At 37.3% G+C, this 25,266-nt stretch overlaps 1 long non-coding RNA gene across 1 annotated transcript; it reads right to left on the reverse strand.

Moving 5' to 3' along the window:
* Positions 1-6,616: 6,616 nt before the first annotated feature.
* Positions 6,617-10,056, reverse strand: LOC137819449 (uncharacterized). Its single transcript, XR_011082292.1, has 2 exons — positions 8,252-10,056; positions 6,617-7,048 (listed from the first exon to the last, which is right to left on the reverse strand). It is a non-coding gene; the product is annotated as an uncharacterized lncRNA (long non-coding RNA).
* Positions 10,057-25,266: the final 15,210 nt, after the last annotated feature.

The raw sequence follows: 25,266 nt of genomic DNA on the forward strand, positions 1-25,266 counted from the left end.
ATGTGATCAAACACAAGCAAGGCAAAATAAATATTGTGGCGGATGCTCTTTCTAGAAGATACACCTTGCTAAATCTTTTAACCTCTCAATATCTTGGTTTTGATCACATTAAGGAACTTTATCATGATGACCTTGATTTTTCTCTCCTCTATCAAGAGTGTCTTAAGGGAGGACACAAAGATTTTTTTATTCAAGATGGCTTTCTTTTTAAAGGAAAACGTCTTTGTGTTCCCCAATGCTCTATTAGATTATCTCTTGTTAGAGAAGCTCATGAGGGGGGCTTAATGGGACATTTTGGGGTTGCTAAAACTTTGGATGTGTTGCATGAACATTTCTTTTGGCCTCATATGCATAAACATGTTCATAGTTTGTGTGATAAATGCATAGCTTGCCGCAAAGCTAAATCTAAAATGCATCCCCATGGTCTTTATACTCCTCTTCCTATCCCTTCAATGCCTTGGGTAGATATATCTATGGATTTCATCTTAGGCTTACCCAAGACATCAAAGGGAAAGGACTCCATTTTTGTGGTAGTGGATCGTTTTTCAAAAATGGCTCACTTTATTCCTTGCCACAAAGTGGATGATGCATGCCACATTGCAAACCTCTTCTTCCAAGAAGTGGTTCGCTTGCATGGGATTCCTAGGTCTATAGTGTCCGATAGAGATCCTAAGTTCTTGAGTCACTTTTGGAAGACCTTGTGGGGCAAGCTTGGAACTAAGCTTTTATTTTCTACCACTTGCCACCCACAAACCGATGGTCAAACCGAGGTGGTAAATAGAACTTTGGGACAACTATTGAGATGCTTTATTTCGGGGAATCCTAGAGTGTGGGAGAATTTACTACCCCATGTTGAGTTTGCATATAACCGAGTAGTAAATTCTACCACCTCCCATTCTCCTTTTGAGGTGGTCTATGGGTTTAATCCCCTAACACCTCTTGATCTTCTTCCTATTCCCCTTCTTGACGATGTCTTGTGCAAAGATGGGGATGAAAAGGCTTCTTTTGTGAAAACTTTGCATAAAGACATCAAGAAGAGAATTGAGAAGAAGGTTGGCAAGTATGCTGAACTTGCCAATAAGAGGAGAAAAGCATTGTTGTTTGATGAGGGCGATTGGGTTTGGCTTCACTTGAGGAAGGATCGTTTTCCTACTCAAAGGAAGTCCAAACTAATGCCTCGAGGGGATGGACCTTTCCAAGTCCTCAAGAGGATTAATGACAATGCTTATGAGTTAGATATGCCTGATACATTCTTAGGTAGTCATACTTTTAATGTCAGCGATCTAACTCCTTTTTCTATAGGTCTCCAGAATTCGTGGTCGAATTCTCTCCAACTCGGGGAGTATGATGGAGATCAAGCCCAAGAGAACATGGAGGCCACTCATCAAGCTCAAGAAGAGGTGGAGGCACAAATGGAGGATGCCCATGGAGGTCAAAGTCCACCTCAAAGGATTACAAAAAGCATGTTCAAAGCCTTGGGAGCAAGAGGACATTTATTTTCTCTTTTTGTAGTGTCTTTAGTTGAAGGTGCTTAGAGGGAAACCTTAGAAACCTCTTTTGTTATAGCATCTTTTAGGTTTTAAATAGAACCTTTAGGGGGGTGTATTAGTAGATAGGTGTAGGTGTAGTTTTTGGGAGGTGTCATAGTAGAAAAAGGTCACACCTCCCATGTGACTTGTTTTTGGTGGGAATTTCAAATGAGTTTATTTGAAATTTCCCACCTATTTTTCAGCACCTTAGGCTATAAATAGAGGTGCTTCCTTTGTAAAATTCAGATTTGATTTTATCTAAAGAAACTATACTCAAAATTGGAGTGAGCATTTGGAGAGCTTTTGAGCTTCTACTCTAGTCTTATCTTGAAGGACCATGGTTTCCTCAAGTGGCGGCTTGCACACTCATCTAGGAGCATCCATTCTTCTAGTGGCGTGATCATCCAACCATTCCTCCATCTTCATGAGCATTCTCTTCTCCTTCCTTTCTTCTTCTTCAATTTGTTCATGTAGCCTTGAGTTTTGAGTTGTTTTTGTTTTGGTTCCTTTAATTTTCCAGCACCTATTTTCTGTTTGCTTCTTAATTCTGTTCGGTACTTTTGTTTTTAATTCAATTCTGTTCGGTCTCTTCTTTTCATTCTCCTTTGTTGATTCAATTTGACAATATTTGGTTCATCCAAATGAGTTTGGGATTTGGTACTTGTTATTGGTGAGTTCTTGATTTTAGAACCATGATCCAACTTCTAAGAAAGTGCCTCTACATTTTCCAGCTCAAGGTGATTCCTCAAAGTGTCAAGAATCTTGTTCTATGTGGCTATTGGAATCACATCACTATCCTCACTTGATTCCTGACAGTTTTTGTGACCACCAACCTTCAAAGCAATGCTTCTTACATGCTTCTCTTCATGATCTTGATCATTCAGCCTATTCATCTACAATTCATGTTCCCTAAGCTTTCCAAAAAAGGAAGTTGTTGTCAAGGTTGTTAAATCTTTAGATTTAGAGATGGCTGTGACTTTGGGCTGCCAAGATCTGTTTAAATACTTGAGGATCTTGATATTGAGTTCCTCCCTTTCAAAGGTTTTTCCTAGGCTGATGAGATGGTTGACAATATGAGTGAACCTCTTTTGAACATCAACAACGGTCTCCCCTTTTTGCGTTCTGAACATCTCATACTCCTAGATAAGAGCATGCCTTCTTGCTCTCTTTACATCATTTATTCCTTCATGAGTAACTTCAAGAATATCCCACATTTCTTTTGCTGAAGTACACTGTGATACCTTGAAAAACTCATTAGAATTTAGAGCAAATGTTATGATGTTCTTAGCAATGCAATCAAACTTAACCTTTTTGCTTTCAGACTCAGTCCATTCGGACAAAGGTTTTTCAATAGAAACATTATCTTTTTCAGATTTTGGAATAAAAGGTCCATTTCCAATGGCATCCCAAATTCCTCTATCTATTGATTCCACAAAGATCTTCATTCTTACTTTCCAAAACTGATAATTCAAACCACAAAATAGAGGTGACCTATTAATTGAAGCACCCTTCCCAAAGGGTAGTTTTTCAGCCATGAAAAAGATTTTAGGATCGAAAACTTGAATGACTTTCAAGAACTTAGCTCTTGATGCCAATTGTTATAAATGTAGGCCTTAAACAAGAGGGGAGTGAATTGTTTATGAAATATTTTCGCAAATATTAAAGGTGGATTGAAAGCCAATGAGGAATCAATGAAGTATAAATTAGTTCAGCCAAATTCAAATCTGTTTTTAATGTAATTCTAGAAAATCAATTGGTTGTTTTTGCGAAACAATCGGTTGTTTTTATCAGTACTGTTAAAAACAAAGCGAAAGCAAATTTAAAAGAGAATATGGATAGAGAGATGAACACAGAGAGTTTATACTGGTTCACTCTTTACCAAGAGCTACATCCAATCCTTAAAAAACCTCTCAGAATTCACTAAGGAATAAAACACCTTGATTACACAACACCCACCAAAGTGGTGATCTTGAACCTTAAAGAACACACACCACCTTTGGAAAAACACCACAAATTTAAGAACAACCTTTGAATCTGCACAACACCAGTCTTTACAAAAATAAAATAGTCAAGAGAGAAAGGAATGAGTACACCTGGGTACAATCTCTGATTGAAGTAAAAAGAATACAATGCAATCCTATTCCACTCTTAGAAAAAAAATCCAAAGCTTGAAGCAATCTTGGAAAAACTGTTTTGAAAGTGTTATCTTGAATCAATAACTACCAGAGCGTATAACCACTTATTTATACTCCTAACAGTTGTTAAAAGCATTTAATGCAAGAGCCAAAACAGTTTTAAATCAATTAAAACAAATTAAATCAACTTAAAAGAATTCTATTAAGGATTTCAAAAAATCAACCAATTGAAAACACGAAACAATCGGTTGAATTGGCTTGATAGCAAGGTCAACCAATTTCAAGCCTTTTCAAATTCTTTTCAAAATACTCTAAGTGTAAAACAACCGGTTGAATCAAAATTTCAACAGGTTGATTTTCCACTTTCTTAAGAAAACATCTCTTTTTCAAAAGAACTTGAATCAAGCAACCTTGAATCATAACTATGAGTGGATTAACAAATTCAAACTACACAAAATATACACATTCAACCAGCAGCAAGGTCTTCAAGCAATCTACTTGGATTTGGACACATTAAAGCCTATGTTCAACACACACATCTAACAAAAACCTACGTAGAAAAAATATTACACTTGCCAAGGACAAACAAAAGGGAAACAGCCAAACAAAAAGCTTTCCTATTATTGGAATTCTATTTTTTTCCTTTTTAATAATTATCGGTTACCTAACCTTTGTTTATTTCGGTTATCATGGTTAGATTTCGATTCCTTGTTCTGCATTTAAGTTTTCCTATGTTTTTTGTAAAATGAAATTGATTGAAATAAAAGTTCTGAGATATAAATGTTAGTCATCATCAACCACATGAATATTTCATTTTCCAACACAGGCACTGTAATACCTGATGTTTAATTCATTTCAATTTTCATTATTGATTCATTATGAATACAAATTATTTCTTCTATAATCTTGGAAGGGAATATCATTTTCTTTTTGGTATCAGAGAGGATTGAGAAACCTATTTTGCTTCCATTGTGCTCTTTTCCGTTAATCTTATTGTTTTTGTTATTTTTTTGTTCTTGTTTGTCCCTACTTTTCCATGGATTCTTCAATTTCCAAGACCAATGTTTCCGAGCCCAAGGTTTCTGAGATCAATGCTTCCAAGGATCCTTCTAGAAATCCTTCTAGTGCTTATTACCTTTATCCCAATTAGAATCATGGAGCTATTCTTGTTAATCCTCAACTCAATGAGCATAATTACCACTTTGGAGTAGAAATATGAGAAGAACGCTCTTATCGAAGAAAAAATTAAAATTTGTTGATGGTAGTATTAACTTTCCTGAGCGCCATGATTCATTGTTTGAAGCGTGGGAGAAATGTAATGTCATGGTTTTTTCTTGGATTAATCGCACCTTGTCTACAAAAATTGCTAAGAACGTGGTTTACATAGTGATAGAATGTCCCTAGTGAGTTTTGAGCCTTAATTGATATATCATTTAATACTCTTTTTAGTGTGTTTTCACTCATGTTTGCTTATACTCTAGAACTTAGCTTGATTCTTTGTTTTACAACTGTGATTTACATGCATGAATTGATATGATTGAGGCATTCTTTGTTTAAATTAACCCACTAGCCATATTAGCCTACCTTTATGATAATCCATTTGTTAACCCCTTGAGCCTATAGCCTTTTTCTTATTTTTAACCCTCATTGCAACCCTCAAAACAAGAAAAACCATGTTTGTCCCTACCTTAGAAGATAAAGGAGCTTTGAAATCATTTGGGAATAGGTTTTTGAATAAGTGTGAGGGTGTATCTCATTTTCATAATTTACCTCTTCAGTTTTAAAGGGTAGAAAAAAAAGGAATACAACAAGAAAAAAAAAAGCAAAGCAAAATAAAGAAAATAAGAGTGAATCATCTAATACATTGGATTTACTGTCTATTATATGAAAAAAAATTATATCTTGAAATAAAAAGAAGAGTTGAATTGTCATAATACTTACACTTGTTTTTAGACCTATCTTTCATTGCTCCTTTGTTTTTCTATGGTTTTTAAGCCTATTTTCCCACTTTTTACCTACATTTACCTTAGCCTCATTACATCCCTTATGAAGTCCTCTTGATCTTTGATTGCATGTTTTTTTCAATTGTTGTGAATATTAGAGTCTTGCTAAGCATATGGTAGTGTTTGTCTACATGGGTGCTGAGTGTAAATACAAGCCCTAAACACTTGAGTTGGAGAGTGTCCAGTGAAGTTCTGTCAATTTTGATTCAACCTTTAACTTCAATTACCTGCTTGTATATTAAAATATAGGATTTTCCATTCACATTTTTCTTGATTCCTTGACTTCTTGAATTATATCATGTTTGTCATTATGCATTCTTAGAATTTGCTATTTGTTATTTGCACTGCTTTTACTTCTTCTTTTTCTAAACCTTAGAATGTTTTGCCCAGGAGTGCAAAAGGATAAGTGTGGGGGTATTTGATGAGCATATATTTATTCACACACAATAGCCTTAATCATAGATTATTGGACTATAATAATAAATAAATCCATTGTTTTAATTAATATTCTTATAATTGGGTTTATTTGGGCCTTAACTATTATTAAAATATAAAATATAAAAGAAATTAAAATAGGAAATAAAAAGCGGTTGATCCCAAGTTTTTCCACCATTGAATTCTTCATAGGTTCTCTAAAGATTAATCTTTTTTTAATCCTCCAACAGAGCTAAACCAGATTGAACATGCGCCGATCTGATTCAACTGAAACTCACCAGTAAAGCATGCGTCTACTAGTTTAATCAATACCCATTTTGTTCCATGCGTATACTCCATGGGAATGCTTACCTCCTCTCCCTTGAATCATGCGCCCAAGAAATTAATTAGAACAATGCGAACTAACTAAGAAACCAAAGTTTAAGATAAGGAAGACTCTCAATCATGCGTTCAAGTACAACCTCTCACAAAAACCAGTTTTCCAGGAGATTAGACAATAAAAACAACTGCTATAGAGAATTAAAAATCGAAACTTTTATTGGAACAAAACCTCAGAACTCAATGGGGAATTACAAAAGAATCAACCAAAAAGGTTTAGCCTTCCATGCGGAGGCAAAACAAAAGAATTACTAAGAAGAAAATAAACTAAGAAAACCCTATGAAGCTCTCCCTTCTCTCCTTGATGCTTGTGTCCTTTTATAGGCTTTTCTGCTCCAAGGATCTTGAGAAAATATTGCAGTTTAGATTTTGTAAACAGTTTCCACTTTCCATAATTCTTTTTATTTTGCAGAAGATTTGCTTCCAATTCTGTTTCTGGAATCTTGTAGCTTTTATTTTCTTTTTCTTCTCCTCATAATATTTTTCCTGTTTTGGTTCAAGAAGCAACTTGGACTTTTGCATATTTGGCCCATTCACAATGGTAGATGCTTCCTCCAGATAATTTACTCTAAAAACACAAAATTAACAATAATAATAGTTAAGGCCCAAATAAACCCAATTATAAGAATATTAATTAAAACAATGGATTTATTTATTATTATAGTCCAATAATCTATGATTAAGGCTATTGTGTGTGAATAAATATATGCTCATCACATAGACATTGCAAAGAATCTCTGGGATGATTTGAAGGAACGTTTTTCAAGAGGCAACCATTTTTTTCATCTTCGGTTTACTCTAAGAAATTCACTCCATCAAACAAGGTGAGAGAAATGTTACCCAATTTTATACTGATATGAAAATTCTTTGGGAAGAATTGGAATATTTGAGACCTATATCGAGATGCACATGTGGTGGTACTTGTAAATGTGATCTGTCAAGAGTCTCTCTCGAATATAGAGATTTAGAGTACGTTATATGTTTTTTGGAAGGGCTTAATGAGGTTTACAATGCTCTGAAAACCCAAGTCTTGATGCTGAAACCCTTCCCAACATTAGTTGTGTGTTTGCTTTATTGATTCAGCAAGAACACCAACTTAACGGAAATGGAAATTTGTAGAATATAGTTGTGAATAATCTTTTTGAGAAACAACAAAATTGGAATGGCACTGATAAACAAAATAATTGGAAATTACAAGATAAAAGGAGTTGGAAACCGCAAGGTAGAAATAATAATTGGAAAGGAGGAAGAGGTAGAGGTAGAAGTTATGCTCAAGGGAAACAATGCGCATATTGTCACAGAATGAATCACACAATTAATGAATGTTATGCAAAGCATGGGTATCCTTCGTGGTACAAACAAAGAAATGATCAATCTGAAAGGGAGAAAAGTAGTGACCAATCATGCAATATCACTCTAAGAAATGATAGAGGTCAATTTCACAGAAACAATAGTGATCAAGATATAAGATAGAATAATCCTTTTACTGGTGAACAAGTCCAACAACTTTTGAAATTGTTGCAAGAATCACCAAACCACAGTATAAACCAAATACATAGAGTCAACAAGGATGATTCTGCTATACATCATACTAAAACAGGTAAAAAAAACTCTTATTGGATTCTTGATACTGGCGCCACTGATCATGTTACTTAGGATAAAAATAAGTTTATTAAATTTTTTAAATTAAACCTATTTTCATAAAACTGGTTCATACTTCATATGTCACTCGTGAACATGCTGGAACAATACAATTCGCTAATAATCTTACCATTTATAATGCTCTTGACATTCTTAACGAATGTGGAATGCTTGTCAGCAAGCCATCCTCTACTCCCTTGGTTCGTGATATCAAAGTCTTATTTGAAGACAAACCTCTTCTTCACGATGCTAATTCCTACCACAGATTAATTAGGCGGCTTCTTTACTCAACACACATCCTGACATCACCTTTCCTATGCATCTCCTTAGTCAATTTGTTCAACGACCAATTATTCATCACCATCAAATTGTTCAACATATTCTACGATACATATAAGCCAACCTTGCACAAGGCATTTTTTTGTTGTTGATAATAACATTCAGTTGAAGGCCTTTAGTGATTTTGATTGAGCTTCATGTCCAAACACAAGGCGATCCACGACTGGTCTTTGCATATTTCTTCGCACTTCTCTTATTTCTTGGAAGTTCAAAAAGCAAATCACCGTGTCTCGTTCTTCATCTCAAGCTAAATATCGTGCTCTTGCCAAAAAGGTAATGAAGGCTAGCTTCTTCTTCTCCAACTTTCCTCACGATCACAATGAGAGGGATATGTGGAAGATTTTTCAGAGGTGGGGATGGATTAAGGGCATTTTTTATCTCAAGCAGACTTAACGTTAAAAGACAAAGGTTTGGCTTTGTAAGATTTCAAGAGGTGGTAGATGTTGATGAGCTTGAAAGAAAACTAAATGTCATCTGGATTGGGATTTGGAAGTTGAGGGTGAATAAACCAAAATATAGAAGATCATGGGGGACAAGGAAGGAGTGGAATGGAAGTCATAGACCAGTACAACAAAAAAACGAATGGAGACAGAAGGAACCTAGTCAAACATACGCACAAGCAGTGGGTAGGGAGAGTCACCAAGCGCTTGTTCAGACTGTGAGGAAGGTGAATGAAAGGAACATAAAAGGGGTCGAGGAACAAAACAGGATCCATATCAGAGTTAAAGAGGAAGACACAAAATGGTTGAAGAGTTGTTATATTGGAAAGGTGGCAGATGTAGGGAAGGTCAAGGCAGTGAATGAGAGTTTTCTTATGGAGGGGTTCAATTTCATCAGAATGAGGTATCTAAGGGGCTTTATGTGTTGTTGTCTAGAGAATCGAAAGAGGTTCTTCAAAAATTGCTTGAAGAAAATAAGGAGGTGTTTTGCTTAAATCTTCGAATCGGTAGTTCTGTGGAAGGACAACCTTGAAGTCCAGGAACATTTGGTGTGGGTCAGATGAAGAGGAATACCCCTCAGATTCTGGAACAAACCTTGCTTTGAAAAAGTCGTTGCTCAAGTAGGTTTGTTGGTGGAGGTCGATGTTGCAACGTTAGAACGTGAAACGCTTGAGCTTGCAAGGCTGCAGGTAAGGGTCCCTGTTGGTGGAGAGCTTCGCATTGTGAAGAACATGAGTTTCAACGAAATCTCGTGCCATGTCGTTTTTGAAGAGGAACCTCTCATTTCGAGCCCTTGTGTTGGTTGCTGCCAACAAAACTAGGGGGTAGAGCGCAATGGGTAGTCAGATGAGGGTTCGGAAGGGAAGCTTGGAGAGGAACTTCTACAGTCAGAGGGCTCTAAATTTGAAGGCCAATTTGATGTTGCGATACACGACAGTAAGGAGTTTTTAGTGAAATTTCTGGTGAACGAGGAGGCGGTTCACGAAGGAGGCGCGTGGATTAGCAGCTTGAATGGAGGCAATGAGTCTAGGTGTGAGGGTAGGTTTTCCTTCTTGGAGGAACAAGCAGGCTGCAAGAGAAAAGAGGGAGAGGACAGGGGTCTTTCTGAGAGTGTGTTAGCGTAGAAGAATTTTAGGGTTTGTATGAGGGAGGCAACGGTTAGTGGGAGGGTGAAAAACGCTTTTGACCTAGTTGCAGATGGGCCAGCTAAGGCCCAAGCAAGGGAAGCGTGTGCTCTTAGTATTTTTTTTGGGTTTAGATTCAAGGGAAGTGGAAGAAGAGCAGTCAGGGGGGTGCCAAAAAAGGTTTTTCCACAAGGCAGGCTTAGTGGCAATCTTTAGTATTCATATATGTCAACCCAGGTATGCTCTTGACATTCTTAAGGAATGTGGAATACTTGAAAGCAAGCCATCCTCTACTCTCTTGGTTCGTGATACCAAAGTCTTATTTGAAGACAAATCTCTTTCCTATGCATCTCCTTAGTCAATTTGTTCAACGACTAACTATTCATCACCATCAGGAGAGCAGGAGAAAAAAGGAATGCGGGTACGAATGGTGAGCACCGAAGGAAGATGAGAATGTTTAATGATTTTATTGAAAGTTCAGAGTTGTTTGATATCCCGCGAAGAAAGTATATGTGGTATAAGCCAAATGGTCTGATAAGAAGTAGAATAGACAAATCCTAGTGTCGAAGAATACAACTATCAAGGACTGGGGTCTGAAACCGTTCAGGTGTTTGGACGTATGGCTTAAAGACAACAAGAATAAGGATTTCTTTCGAAATAAGTGGGTTAGTTATGAAGTGCAAGGAAGTTGAATATTTGTTTTTAAAGAGAAGATGAAGAAGTTGAAGTCTGATTTAAAAGTTTGTAATGAAGAGGTCTTCTACAATGTTTTCCAGCAGGTGGAGAATCTTTAGAGGAGAATACGAGAGCTCGATGCAAATGATGACAAAAGTGAGTTGGATGAAGTAGGAAGGGAGGAGATAAGGTGATTATTATCATAATAGAGACGAAATAGTCACAGTCAGGAAGTTATTCTATGACAGAAAGCTCACCTTAGATGGCTGAAGTAGAGGGACTTGAACACAAAATACTTTCATTCAGTCATCAAATGGAAATGAATAAGGAACAAATTGTGTGGGTTGAGAGACAAGGGTCAATGGTACGACGAGCAGGGTGTGGTGAAGGAGAAGGTCAGACAATTCTATTAAGAAAGGTTTTCTAGAGAAAATAGTCAGCGAGTCTGGATAGATAACGCTAGGTTCAATAGAATTAGAGATGAAGATAATGTCTTGTTGGTAGGTAGGATATCTGAAGAGGAAGTTAAGAGGGCAGTGTGGAGCTGTGATAGTGATAAAAGCCCGAGTCCTGATGGTTTTAACTTCAGGTTTATTAAGTTTTTCTCGGAAGAGATTAAGGATGATATCTTAAGAGCAGTCCATAATTTTGAGGAAGAAGGAAAATGGCCAAGGGGAACGCATTCTATCTTTAAGGTTGAAGAAAGTGTTGCATACGGTTATAGATAGTAGACAGTCCGCATTCCTAGAGAGCAGAGGAATTTTGGATAGCGTTCTTGTAGCAAATGAAGTGTTGGAAGAAGTCAAAAGGAGAAAGGGTTGTGTTCTTCAAGGTTGATTACGAGTAGGCGTACGACTCGATTGTTTGGGAGTTTATTTAGTACATGCTAGGGAGGCTACGTTTCTGTGGCAAGTGGATTGGCTAGATAAGAGCTTGTCTTGTGTCCTCATCGATGTCAGTTTTAGTAAATGGGAGTCCTACTAAGGAGTTCAAATCGAAGAAGGGGTTGAGACAAGGTGATCCCTTAACACCTTTTCTTTTCCTCATAGTAGCACAAGGCTTAGCTGGAGCTATAAGGGAGGCGGTCGAAAAAGATTTGTTAGAAAGTGTGGAAACCAGAGGCAAGTCCATAAAGGTTAATATGCTGCACTACGTGGATGACACGTTCTTTTGCAAGGAAAAAAGCACAAAGTGTATTTGTTATCAAGGCTATTCTAAATTGCTTTGAATTAGCCTCTAGCCTAAAGGTCAGTTTTCAAAAGAGCAGAGTCGGAGGGGTAGGTTGCAGCTCCCTGTTGGTACAACAGTTCGCGACTATTTTGAATTGTGAGAAGATGAAGACTCTTTTATATATTTGGGTTCGCCGGTAGGTGGATGTCACAAAAGAAGTAAGTTATGGGAAGAGGTGGTGGAAAAAATGAGAACAAGGTTAAGCAAAGGTAAGTTTATATCTATGGCAGGTAGACTTTGTTTGATTAAATCGGTGTTGTCTGCTCTTCCTCTATTATTTTTGTCCCTGTTTAAAATGTCGGTTATGGTGATGAAGAAAATAGTGAGGTTGCAGAGGAATTTTTTGTGGGTTTCATGGAAAAAGTTTTGTGAGTCAAAAGAGGATGGAGGGCTCGGCATGATAGATTTAAGGCGTTCTAATAATGCCTTGTTGGACAAGTGGATATGGAGTTTAGGATTTCAGAAGACCGGTTTGTGGAAAGAAATTCTAGATTCAAAATATGGAGGTTGGAGGGATCTCCGGAGTCGAAGAAAGAGCATAACCGATTCTCTTTGGTGGAGGGACTTGAAGGAGGTATGGTCTTTTGACGAGTTGAAATATAAATTTGAGGATACTTTTTCTTGGGAGGGTAGGAATGGGAGGGAGATAAGGTTCTGGGAGGATAAATGGGTAGGCAACTTCAATCTCAAGGACATCTTTCTAAGACTTTTCAACATCAGCTCCAACAAGGATTCATCCATTTGGCCTGCAAGGGAGAGGTCACAGAATTCATAGTGGATTTGGAAGATCAAATGGAGAAGGAATATGTTTAAATGGAAACAGAATTAGGAACAACAGTTGATGCAAGTCTTGGGGGATCAGAGGATAAAGTTAGATAAGGAGGATTCTTGGGCTTGGAAAGACAAAGAGACAGTCGTGTTCACAGTAAAATCAGTGTACAAAGTCCTTAAAGAAGTTGTTCAAGGGGTTGAGAGGGAGCTATACGGGGGGTTTTGGAGGCTGAAGGCACAACCATCTTCACAACTTATAGCTTGGAGGGTTTTGGAAGACAAAATAGCAACTAAAGCAAAATTGGTTAGAAGGGGGTTATGCATGACTACCATTACGTGTTGTTTGTGTGGAGAGGAAGAGGAAATCACGTCCCATCTTTTTTACACATGTAGAGTTTCCTGGCTAGTGTGGTCTAAGTGCTACGAGTGGATGGGGTTGGCAGGAATAGTTCATAGGAAGCCAAAAAAATATTTCGAAAGCTTCAGGATGAGTGGTGTTAAGGAAAGCGTTAATGAGATATGGGGAGGAGTGTGGATAGTAGTTGTAGGAGAGTTATGGTTCCATAGGAACAAGAGGATATTCAGAGGTGGTAGGATATATCACATTGAAATCTTCGCTCTGACACAGATAAAGGCTTGGTCATGGGTCTTGTCTAAAATGCATGGAGTAAGTTTTTCCTACTTAGATTGGTGTCTTGAGCCATTGATTTGCATGAGGTCAGTCAATGTTTCTAGGAGATAACTGCTTGTAGTTTTTCAGTTCTTGTTTGGAGGTTATAAGTTTAGAGCCTCAGGCAGATCTTTTGTATAAGGGTTGAGGTATCCCTAAAATACCTCTTATTTATTCATTCATTTTTTGTTGATGAAAAAGAAAAAGAAATCGTGCTCTTGCCACTACTACTTGTGAGGTTCAATGGCTCACCCATCTTCTTGATGATTTTCATATCAAGCCTAACGCTACTACATTTTTATACTGTGACAATCAAGTTATCCGCCACATAGCATTCAATCCTACTTTCCATGAAAGAACCAAGCATATTGACATTGACTGTCATGTTGTTCGAGAGAAACTAAACGCTCAACTTTTTCATCTTTTTCCCATTCGATCTTGTGATCAACCAGCAGATATCTTCACCAAATCTTTGCATCATGCTAACTTTAAAACCATCATTTCCGAGTTTGGAATAATGAGTATCGCTTATACAGCTTGAGGGGAGGGTATTGTAATTTTATTGTTTTTCCTTTTTAACGGTTATCGGTTACCTAAAATTGGTTTATTTCGGTTACCATGGTTAGTTTCCAATTCCTTGTTTTGTATTTAAGTTTTCCTCTCTTGTTTGTAAAATACAAATGATTGAAATAAAAGTTCTAAGATATGAATGTTAGTCATCATCTACCATATGAAGATTTCATTTTTTAGCACAGGCACTGTAATATCTAATCTTTAATTCATTTGAGTTTCCATTACTAATTCATTATGAATACAAATTGTTTCTTGTATAATCTTAGAAGGGAATATCATTTTCTTTATATAGAAGCTTAAAAAAGAACTAAAAAAATAAACATAAGCATAACCTATACAATCTTAAACTATTGGAATACCTAAAAGTTTAAAGAAAAATTTTCCAAAAAAAAAATGAATTAGTCTTCAATTCAAAGTGGAGCATTGTACTCAACAGGTTGCAAATCACAGTTGAACATTGCATTGAGCCTAATAAGTATCGTTGATCACTTATGTATAGTTTGTTACATGTAATTCAATTCAGTTGTGTAAGATATATTGTTTGTAAAGGTACAACCTTTATCGAGAATGTAAATATGGTCGCCCTATTAAATCGAATGAATTGTTTTTTTACCATTCACACCTACAAGAAAGGTGGTTAGGTAGATAGTCACTCCTGTGAGACTTATGTAAGTTATTGCTTTAAATTTTCTTACTTTATTTATATTTTTAACATAATTTCCTACATTTATAACTCCCAATAATCATTTAAGAAACCTACCATCAATGATTGAGGGCCATACAATCAGATAATTATAAAGGATTAACTTCTGATGTCCACCAAATAAATATAACAATAAAGTTTCAATGTAGGAAAGATGTTGTTGAAGGAAACAGTAGAGGTAGAGTTTATGGCACCACAAATATGGTTGCTAACATCCTCCCTAGAGTGTCATCCCCGAGTCAGCTCTCGTTACTAACTTTTACAACTGATTACAATTTTTTTTATCAGTAAAGAATTATTAAAATTTAAAAGGGAACACTTCAGGGGTGTCCCAACCCTTATATTAAAAGAAACCAGCAACCCACCCTTCATACCAGTTCAATCCTTTTCAGTCATCTTGGTCGCATTTTCACACACTAACATAAGATTTCTGTGGAAATATGGCAAAATAGAACTGTTAGAAAAATAATATCATGCATGTCTCTTCAACGGTTTGCAAGTAGGTAGAGATACGTAACGTGCATGCTCCGGCGAGGGAGGGGAGTGATGGCGGATACCTCTTTTTTCTTTACTAACTTCACCGAACATTTTATGGAGAGAGATCTCTGGAAGGTTTTTCAAAGGTGGGGGAGGGTTTTGGACGTGTTTGTTTCAAGAAAACTCAATGCAAGGAATCAAAAGTTTGGCTTTGTAAGGTTTCAGGGTGTGAATGATGTTTTTTCTTTGGAAAGAGAGTTGGATGCAATCTGGATTGGCACATGGAAGCTGCAGGTGAACCTTCCCAAGTATCAAAGGAAGGATGGACCAAGGAAGCAGAGGAATGAAGGGTCTAGACTCGGGTGGAATCCAAAGCTGAACATAACGCATCCTAGGGAAGTAGGGGGTGCGAAGGGGAAACAGATGGAACAATTTTCGTTTGCTCAAGTTGTTTCTGAGGGCGTAGCCAAGAATGGAACAGGTGAGAATGCAAGCAGTTCTCTAGGGGACGAGTTAGCTTATCAGATTACAGTGGAGGTAAAACAGGATTCTTGGCTAGAAGGAAGCTTTGTTGGATGTTTTAAGGAGATTCCATGCTTGCAAGTGATTAAAGAGAGCTTTGTGATGGGAGGTTTTAGCCTAGTCAAATTGAGATATCTTGGAGGAAGGTTTGTTCTTCTATCATGTGATGAAGGAGGGAGTCTGCGAAAGATCATAGCAGATAACAGATCTTGGTTCGATGAAGTCTTTTCGACGGTTTCTCCTTGGGATGGTTCTTTTGTTCTGAAAGAACGCTGTGCATGGATACGCTGTAGAGGGATTGGAGGTCGTGGTGGGGGAGGTGTTGGAGATTGACGAAGCAACGGAGAAAAGAGAAACAGTGGAGTTTGCTCGTTTTAGAGTTAAAACAACGGTAAGCACCGCAATCAACATGGAGAAGGAGTTGTGTATCAATGGCTGCTCATGCAAGGTGACCTTCGTGGAGGAGGTGAGCTTCTCGGAGATGCGTCTTGGCAAATGGGATGGCGGCGCTTCTGAGGTTGATACCGAAGCTAGTTCCGATGAAGGTAGTCTAGGGGGTAGCTTGTGCGGTTCTTTGGGGTTGGAGGATGGGGCAGCCAGAGAAGGAGGTGAGAGCGCCGTTGGAGAAGGAAGAATGGGGAACGAAGACACGGTCCAGGGCAAGCTGGATTCGGTTTGCCTTGGGAAGGAGCGCCAGCTGCACGAGGGAGTTGCTCAAGACCAATTAAGAGGGTCATTGAATGTGCACGGCTCTCTTAGTCTTTCTAAGAAAGAGAAAGCGGAATCATTGATTGGGCACGGTTCTATTAGCTATTTTAAGAAAGAGAAAGTGGAATCATCTTTAAAGGTTGTGGTGGATATTCCCAAGGAAACCAAGTCAGCAGCTGAAAAGGCAAAGAGTGTTTCTGATGTAGGCGTGAGTAAATGTAGTAAGAATACTCCAATGGGGAGTGAATCCAAAAGGGTAGAAGCGTCGTTTCACGTAGATGGAGTGCATGGAGTTTATGACCGTGGGCCCTCTTCTCTTTTAAAGGTATGCTCACCTTTGATTGGGTGCTTGGATAGTGGTGCATTGAGTGGGAAAGAAGAGGCGCGGGATTTCTAAACTGCACTTTCGAATTCTTTGAGAAATAGAGAGGATTTATGGAATACGAATACGTGCTTCCAGGATGGTGGTCACGAGGATGCTGTAGTTGGGTGTGATTCGGAACAGACTGGCTTTGTGAGTAGGGTTGAAGATTCTTTAGGTACAAGACCATCAATGGACGAATTGGAACAGTCTAGGGCAAGGGTGGTTGAAGAAGGAGACGTTGAACACTTGTAAAAGATCATCCAAAGAATTCAGTTATCCACGGACTGTTAGATAACGGAGCTGCAGATTTTGATGAGTTAGATGATGTGGAGGAGGCAAGGAGATCCGAGGACCTAGCTTCGGGAGAGTGTGGGAGAGCTTGTCCTCTGGGAGGGTCGTCAACAGGGTTGGGGGCGAGCTTGGAAGTTGATGTGGAAGGCGGGGGAAATAATGTTTCTCTTAAGGGTAGGTTGTTGGGTTTGGCTGGAGAAGTTGAAGGAAAACATCCCATAGTGGATCAAGTTTTTTTGGTCCACCAAACAGGCAGTTCGTCGAATTCTTTATTCACTTCTGATAGTGCCATTGAGAATTGTAACAAGATTTTCTGGGTGAAGACTGATAAGAATGTGGCGGCAAGTGTCTGGGGAGTAGGGAAAGAAGCAGGGTTTTTGTTCCCTGGTCGAGAAGATGTAGTTATAAATGGTATTTATTCGTTATCTAATCAAGGCGGAGTGACTACGAGGAGGATGTGGAAAGAAAGGAGTAAGTTTGTCAATGAAGATTCCTAGTCTGAATATCAGAGGGGTAGGCGGGGTTGTAAAAAGGAATTATGTCAGGGATTTGATCAGTAGGGAGCAGGTGGACATGGTGTGCTTACAAGAGACGAAGTGTTCAGATTTTAGTAGGGAAAAGGTGTGCCTCCTTTGGGGAACCAATGAAGTGGAATGGGTGGAAAACAAAGCGGTTAACAGTGCAGGCGGGGTGATTACGATGTGGAGTAACAAGGCGTTTCAGTTGTTCAGTTTCGTGAATGGCAGGAATTTTTCTGTGCTAGAAGGGGTTTGGAAGAGGGGCATTGGAACCTACGTAACTATTGTAAATATTTATTGTTCTGGTTCACTACGAGAAAAGAAAGAGATGTGGAACGAGATCAGTGGTCTCAGACAGGGTCAATTAACAAAGGCTTGGTGCACCATTGGAGATTTTAATTCTATAAGAAGGCAGGAGGAAAGGAAGAGTTTGGTTTCGTCTTCTGATTACTCTAGAGAAATAAAGGGTTTCAACGATTTCATCGAAAGCTCTGAGTTGGTAGATATTCCGTTGGTGGGCAGGAAGTTTACTTGGTTCAAGCCCAATGGTTTGGTAAAAAGCAGGATTGACAGGGTGTTGGTCTCTAAGGAGTGGTTGGAGCACTGGCCAAACAGTCAACAATTTGTCCTAAATAGATCAATCTCGAATCATTGTGCAGTTATTTTGAAGGAAGTCTCAATGGATTGGGGTCCGAAGCCTTTTAGATGTTTGGATGTATGGTTGAAAGATAGTAGGTTTAAGGAGTTCGTGAGTTCGAGTTGGTCTGCTTACAAGGTGTCAGGAGGGGGAATTTTTTGTTAGAATATATGGCTTTAAACTAGAGGGGGGTGAATTGTTTAAAGAGAGTTTTCTCAACTTTTTCAGCCTTGAATGAAATTACTTCAAGAAAACCTTGATTAAGAAATCAGTTTTTCAAATCATAAAGCAAAAGGCACAACACTAGTAAAAACAATCGGTTGTTTTACCGAAACAATCGGTTGTTTATACCAGTTAACAAATATCAAAACTGAATTTAAAGAGTTAAGGATAGAGAGAATGCACACAGATGTTTATACTGGTTCACTCCAAATCCAGAGCTACATCCAGTCTTCTCAGAAACCCTGAGGAAATCCACTAAGCAATCACAACTTGATCACTTACACCACAACCAAGAAAGTGACCTTGAACACCTCAAGACACACACTCTTCTTGGCCAACACACCAACACTAAGATTGTTGATCTTGATCCCCTCAAGAACACACAGCCAATCTCAGCAAACACAGAAACGAAACTTGTTTCACAGAGTACAAGGATTACAGTTGTTACAGAAGATAATCTGAAATCAATACAAGCAGAATCCTATTCCACACACTTTGATCAATCACAAACTCTAAGCAAACTTAGCTCTTTGAAAAACTCAAAAACTCTTTTCAAAAACTTGTAAAAGATTGTTACTCAAATATGTTATATTGAATTTATTCAAAGATGTTGTTTGTTATCAAATCTTAATAAACTCTTATATTGCATTAAAAGATTGGTCAAAGCATTTAATGACTGGAGCATAAGCAGTTAAATCATTTAAAGCTCAGTCAAAGATAAAACAGCTTTTCTGTTATGGTCCCAAAACAAACAATCGGTTGTTTCCTCGAATCAATCGGTTGTTTTGGTTTTAACAGCTCAACCATTTGAAAAATAGTTTTCAATCTTTTCTCTAAACATCTAAGTATAAACAATCGGTTGTTTCAACAAAACAATCGGTTGTTTTAACTTAGTTTGAAAAACATTTTACTTTCACAAAGATTGAGAATGCCTATGCTTTAGATTCAATCAAGGGGTGGATTACAACACTCAAACTACCCCAGAACTAAACTAAACCAGCACAGCAACAGCAAGCACAACCAAGACTTCAACATCCTTCAAAGGGTTTGGATTCTTCAAAGCTTGAACACCACTTGGTTCAACATTTTTGTGTTTAAAGAAAAGCTGAAAAAGCTAAAAGCAGACTTAAAGGTGTGGAACAGGGAAGTCTTCGGAGACGTGAATCAGGCTAGTAAGGGAATCCAGAAAAGGTTAGATGAATTAGACTCTCGTGATGACGAAGACGGGTTAGTAGAGTCAGAAAGGGATGAAAGAAAGTCTCTCTTCGCTAAACTTTCCGAGTCTAAGTCCAAACAAGAGGCAATTTTATTTCAGAAAGCACGACAGAGTTGGATAAAGCAGGGGGATCTCAATACAAAGTTCTTTCATTCAGCGGTTAAATGGAGGAGGGCAAGGAACCAGCTACATGGAGTTTTCGATAATAACAAATGGTGTGATAATAAGGAGGAGGTAAAGGATAAGGTTTGTAAGTTCTTTGAAGAAAGGTTCGCCAGGAACGATGTGTGTCAGGTCAAAATGGACAAGGTTAGTTTCAATACCATTTCAGAGGCTGACAATGATTTGTTAGTAAGAGATTTATCTGAAGAAGAGATAAGAGTTGCGATCTGGGGGTGTGATAGTTCAAAAAGTCCAGGTCCCGACGGGTTTAACTTTGGTTTTATAAAATCTTGTTGGGATATTTTGAAGAAGGATGTGATGTCGGCAGTAAAAGATTTTGCTGGTTTTGGTTGTTGGCCAAAAGGATCAAATGCGTCGTTTCTTTGCTTGATTCCAAAAGTTGAAAACCCTCAACAGTTGGGGGAGTTTAGACCTATTTCTTTAGTAGGCTGTCTGTACAAAATCATTTCTAAGGCGCTTTCCTTGCATTTGAAAAAGGTGATTGGAAAAATTATTGATGTAAGACAGTCGGCTTTTATTGAAGGAAGAGGGTTATTGGATAGTGTGCTTATTGCAAATGAGGTTCTAGAGGATTACAAGAGAAAGAGAAAGCAATGTATCTTTTTTAAAGTAGACTATGAGAAGGCTTACAATTCTGTGAAATGGGACTTTATATATTACATGCTAAGGAGGTTGGGGTTCTATGATCGTTGGATTCGGTGGATAAAGGGATGCTTGGAGTCAGCATCGGTGTCTATCTTGGTTAACGGGAGTCCAACTAAGGAGTTCTTTCCTAGAAAGGGTCTTCGTCAGGGCGACCCGCTTGCCCCTTTTCTCTTTCTTACAGGAGTGACAAGGGTAGCAGAAGAAAAGAAGTTGATTGACAGTTTGGAGGTTGGAAAGGGTAAAGTAAAGGTAAATATGTTACAATATGCGGACGACACCCTGTTCTTTTGTGAAGCAAATACCAAAAGTGTTTTTAATATCAAGGCGATTTTGTAGTGTTTCGAGCTCTCTTCTAGGTTAAGGGTTAATTTTGCGAAAAGTAGGATGAAGGGACGGGGATGGACCAGGTCACACTTCAGCGTTTCGCAACGATTCTTAACTGTGATACGATGGTTTCTCCTTTCATATATTTGGTTATGCCAGTTGGAGGAAGTCATAAGTGCGGTGCTTTTTGGAACGGAGTGATTGAGAAAGTGCAGTCCAGATTAAGCAGGTGGAAGGGAAGAATTTTGTCAATGGCTGGGAGGATCTGTCTGATAAGGTTTGTGCTTTCTTCTATTCCGTTATTCTTTATGTCGTTATTCAGTTTGCCTTTTGGGGTGGCAAGGAAGTTGATCAAGATACAAAGGGTTTTTCTCTGGGGTTGGGGTGCAGACGGAAGGAAGATTGCTTGGGCTTCCTGGAACCTGGTTTGTAAGCCTCGTGAGTTCGGGGGGCTTGGAATCATAGATCCAAAGCTATTCAACTTCGCTTTGATGGGGAAGTGGATTTGGAGACTGGGCTCGGTTGAGGTAGGTCTTTGGAAGGAAGTCCTTATTTCTAAGTACGGCGGGTGGAGAGGTATGGGGGAGGAAGGTAAAGGTAGAAGTTGCTCTCTTTGGTGGAAAGATTTGAAGGAAGTTTGGTCTTCAGAGGGTTGGGGGAGCTGTTTCGAAGACAGTTTTGAGTGGAAAGTAAGTGATGGGAAGGATATCCTTTTCTAGAAGGATAGATGGTTGAAGGGTGAGGCGTTGAAGAGTGTATTTCCAAAACTTTTCTCTATTAGCTCCAACAAAGATTCAAAATTGCAGGAGTTGGGGTCTTGGACTAATGGAAGATGGGTTTAGCAGCTAGATTGGAGGAGGTCGTTTTTTGAATGGGAGATTCCGATGGCGGATCAGTTGAGCCAGCTCCTACTTGGGGCTGGGGTTGTCCCTGATGAGGTTGATAGATGGCTTTGGAAGGTTGGGGTTCTCCAATATTTTACAGTCAGCTCTGCGTACAACCTTGTCAGGAAGGATAATGAGGAGGATTCTTCGCCGGTTTTCAATAAGTTATGGACGTCCAAGGCAATTCCTTTTGCAGGGCTTATGGCTTGGAGGGTGTTGGAAAACAAGCTTGTTACTAGGGTTAATCTTAGTAGAAGAGGGGTGCAGTTAGAAAGCTTGAGGTGCGTATTATGCGGGAAAGAGGAAGAGTCTGGTAGCCATTTGTTCTTTGGATGCAGTTTTGCTTGGCGTGTTTGGTGTTTATGCTACAGATGGCTTGGGATTCTGTTTGTGTCTCACATTGAACCGAAGCTGAACTTTGATCAGTTTAGGATGAGTTTTTCTTCTGAGACAGGTCTTGTAGTTTGGAACACAATCTGGGTAGGGGTAGTTAGCGAAATCTGGAGTCACAGGAATCGCCTAATTTTCAAAAGAGGAGTGGCGGATGCATCTGAAGTTTTTGCTTTAGTACAAGTAAAAGTTTGGTCCTGGGTGTCTACAAATTCCCGGTCAGTTTCTTTCTCTTATTCTGATTGGTGTTTGGAACCAATGGAGTGTATGAGGTTAGTTTCCTGAAGTTGTTTTTTTTGCTAGTTCATACAAGGGCAGGGTTTGTCTTGTTGGTTTTGGCGGTAAACAGATGGAACTGGTATTGAGTAATGTGTATAAGGGTTGAATCACCCTAAAGTGGTTCTAATTTATTTATTTGTGATTGCCGATTAAAAAAAAACTTACCATTCATCTGGAGAATTCTCCACACAAATTCTGCATAAAAGGATTGATGCAGGACCTTTGTAAAGCACCATTAGCAAGGTACCTCCAAAAGTTACTATTGTTCCAACCAAACTGGTTTGACATGCCACCTCCTTCATCATCATGTGCTCCAGCAATTCTTGTTGCAGGATAAAGCATAAGCGGTCTGCATAAAACTGCATTCAAATTCCACCTCAAAAAAGGTTTATCGTTGGTTCTTGGCTTAGATGGTTACAGCATAATTTTGCCTACTTTCAGGTTCACCTAAAGCAATGCCACATTCCATTCCAACAGTCTTGCTTCTCCATTCTGCTTCATCCACTCTACTTTATTTTTCTTACATACCAGACCTTGATCACACCACTGATAAACCACCCTGCATCAAAAACTTCCATAGAGATAATCCTATGATGGCCTAGCCGGTCCAACCATCACTGCTGCCTCCACTTTGATCAAAGAAAAAACTTGTCACCACTCTTGGCTAGCTAACATTCTAGACTGAATTAGGACAACTGTTATCAAACATTATTCATTCTTATTTTTTACCTTTTTTTTTCCTAGACAATCTTTGAATTGTTCATGACACGTGGATGCTACATTTTACTTCACTAATGTGCTTGATTATCACCTCTTTATAATATTTCTTTAGAACTTAAATTATAAAATAAACAATTGGTTGGTTAGTATTTAATTGAATTTGGAATTACTATTCAAATTGAGTTTGGATATATTGAAATTAATATTGGATTTGGATTTTGAATTACAATTGACATTGAATTTGGAATAATGATATTGAGTTTTGAATTATAATTGATATAGGCAATTCAAATTTAAAAATGGATTGGAAAAACTTTTAAACTAATTTTTTTTTTCATCACCCCATCGATTTAACCGTCAACCTGACCAATTTTTAATTCTACTTTTTTTGTTAATTTTTTAGAGTCAGTTATAGCAACACAAACTTTTTAAATAAAATACTTTAATTAGTTAAAGTGTCTGCTTTTGCAATGTTAAAATTACATTTAAAGTTATATTTTTTATATTTCGTTCATTTAGTATCAGTCTATTTGATCTTATAATTAAATTATTATATATTTGATTGTCTTATTTGCATTCTTTAGCTCAACATTACTAGTAACCCCTCCATAAGCTAACTGCATGATTCAATAGCTTCCACACGGGATGTGGACTTTTAGCTATAACACAAAGTGGACATTAATCACACTTTAATGTCATTTTTTTATTTTTTTATTTGTATTTGGTTTTTAGTGGCGCTGAAACCATTTTTTTATTAATAAAAAATAAATTGAATTAAAAAGGATACTTTAAGAGTGTCTCAACCCTTATATATAATTCCTATTTACCTACCATTTACACACGAAGTTAAATTCCCTGCATGTATAACTGCATCTTCACATATAAAACAGATACATGGTTCCCTCCTCACCCTCTATGACCTTAACATAGCCCAGAGCATGAAACAACAATAACAAGTAATATTGTATTCAAGGTTAGACAGCTTCCAACTTGTGTGCTTCTATAGAAAACATCTTATACGCTGAAACCATTTATTTTTGTATTTCTTTACCGATAATATAGCCCAACATTACAAGAAAATCATGGAATAGAAATCAATTTTAGAAATAAAAAATAATTAGTTGCTATAGTGACTAAATTAGAGACCATTTTAGAGACTAAATCTTTTTTTGATTTCTAAATTAGATTCTATTATTGTTAAATAATTTTTAAATTGGTATCTAATTAGCTACCAAGGTTTTAGCTACCAATTATTTAAATTTTAAATTTGGTAGCAAAAACTTAGGTAACTAATTAGATACCAATTTAGAAACCATTTAAAAATAATATAAACTAATTTATAAACCATTTTTTTTTTAGTTTTTAAAATGGTTTCTAATTTAGTCACTATAGCAACTAATTATTTTTTGTTTCTAAAATTGGTTTCTATTTCATGATTTTCTTTTCTTGTAGTGCAATAATTTATATTTATTATTCATATTCATAATAAAAGGATTTCTCACATATTATATATAGAGAGAGGGAGAAATAGATTATTTGTCAATGTAACAATGGTTTCATGCATGGAGTGGAGCTCTTTAGATATTCAAGCTCTTTTAATTCAAACTATATAAATAACATTATTCATTGTTATAATTTATAACGAGAAGTTGAGGACTATACGTCCTCGAAGGTAAATAATAAGTGGACTTTTCCTCTCGTAAAAAACATTTTCCATAGCCCTAATCAACCAGAAGAGTGGATCTAGTTATTTATTAGGCATGTTAAACTTTGTTGGTTTCAAATTAAAAAAAAATGATAATTGAAATAAGTAATTTTAATCATTGGATGAGGATTTAATTTTCAATACATTAATGATTTGGTATACATTTGATAATATACATTTGATAATATAAAATTGATAATTTTCTCATCAAAGAATATAAGATTACTTATTTTAGCTTCTAAAATAAGTTGTTCATATGACCAAAAGATTGATATGGAGTGATGATGCTACAAAAGTTTTGTAAATGTTTTTATTCAAATTTAACACACAAAAACTTAAGCCAAAAAACTAACTTTGAATTTATTTTTTATTTTCATGCAAAAGAAATTAAAATTGTGTAGGCTACACTACTAAAATAATAAATAACAATAACAGATAACATACTAATTAATATCATGAAGTCATTTGTATTAACTCTTCACCTTCATCTTCAATGTTATTTTTCTCATAACCCTCCAATTTAGTTTTCACAACA

The sequence above is a fragment of the Phaseolus vulgaris genome, chromosome 10 (genome assembly GCF_000499845.2).
Source record: "Phaseolus vulgaris cultivar G19833 chromosome 10, P. vulgaris v2.0, whole genome shotgun sequence".
Taxonomy (NCBI): domain Eukaryota; kingdom Viridiplantae; phylum Streptophyta; class Magnoliopsida; order Fabales; family Fabaceae; genus Phaseolus; species Phaseolus vulgaris.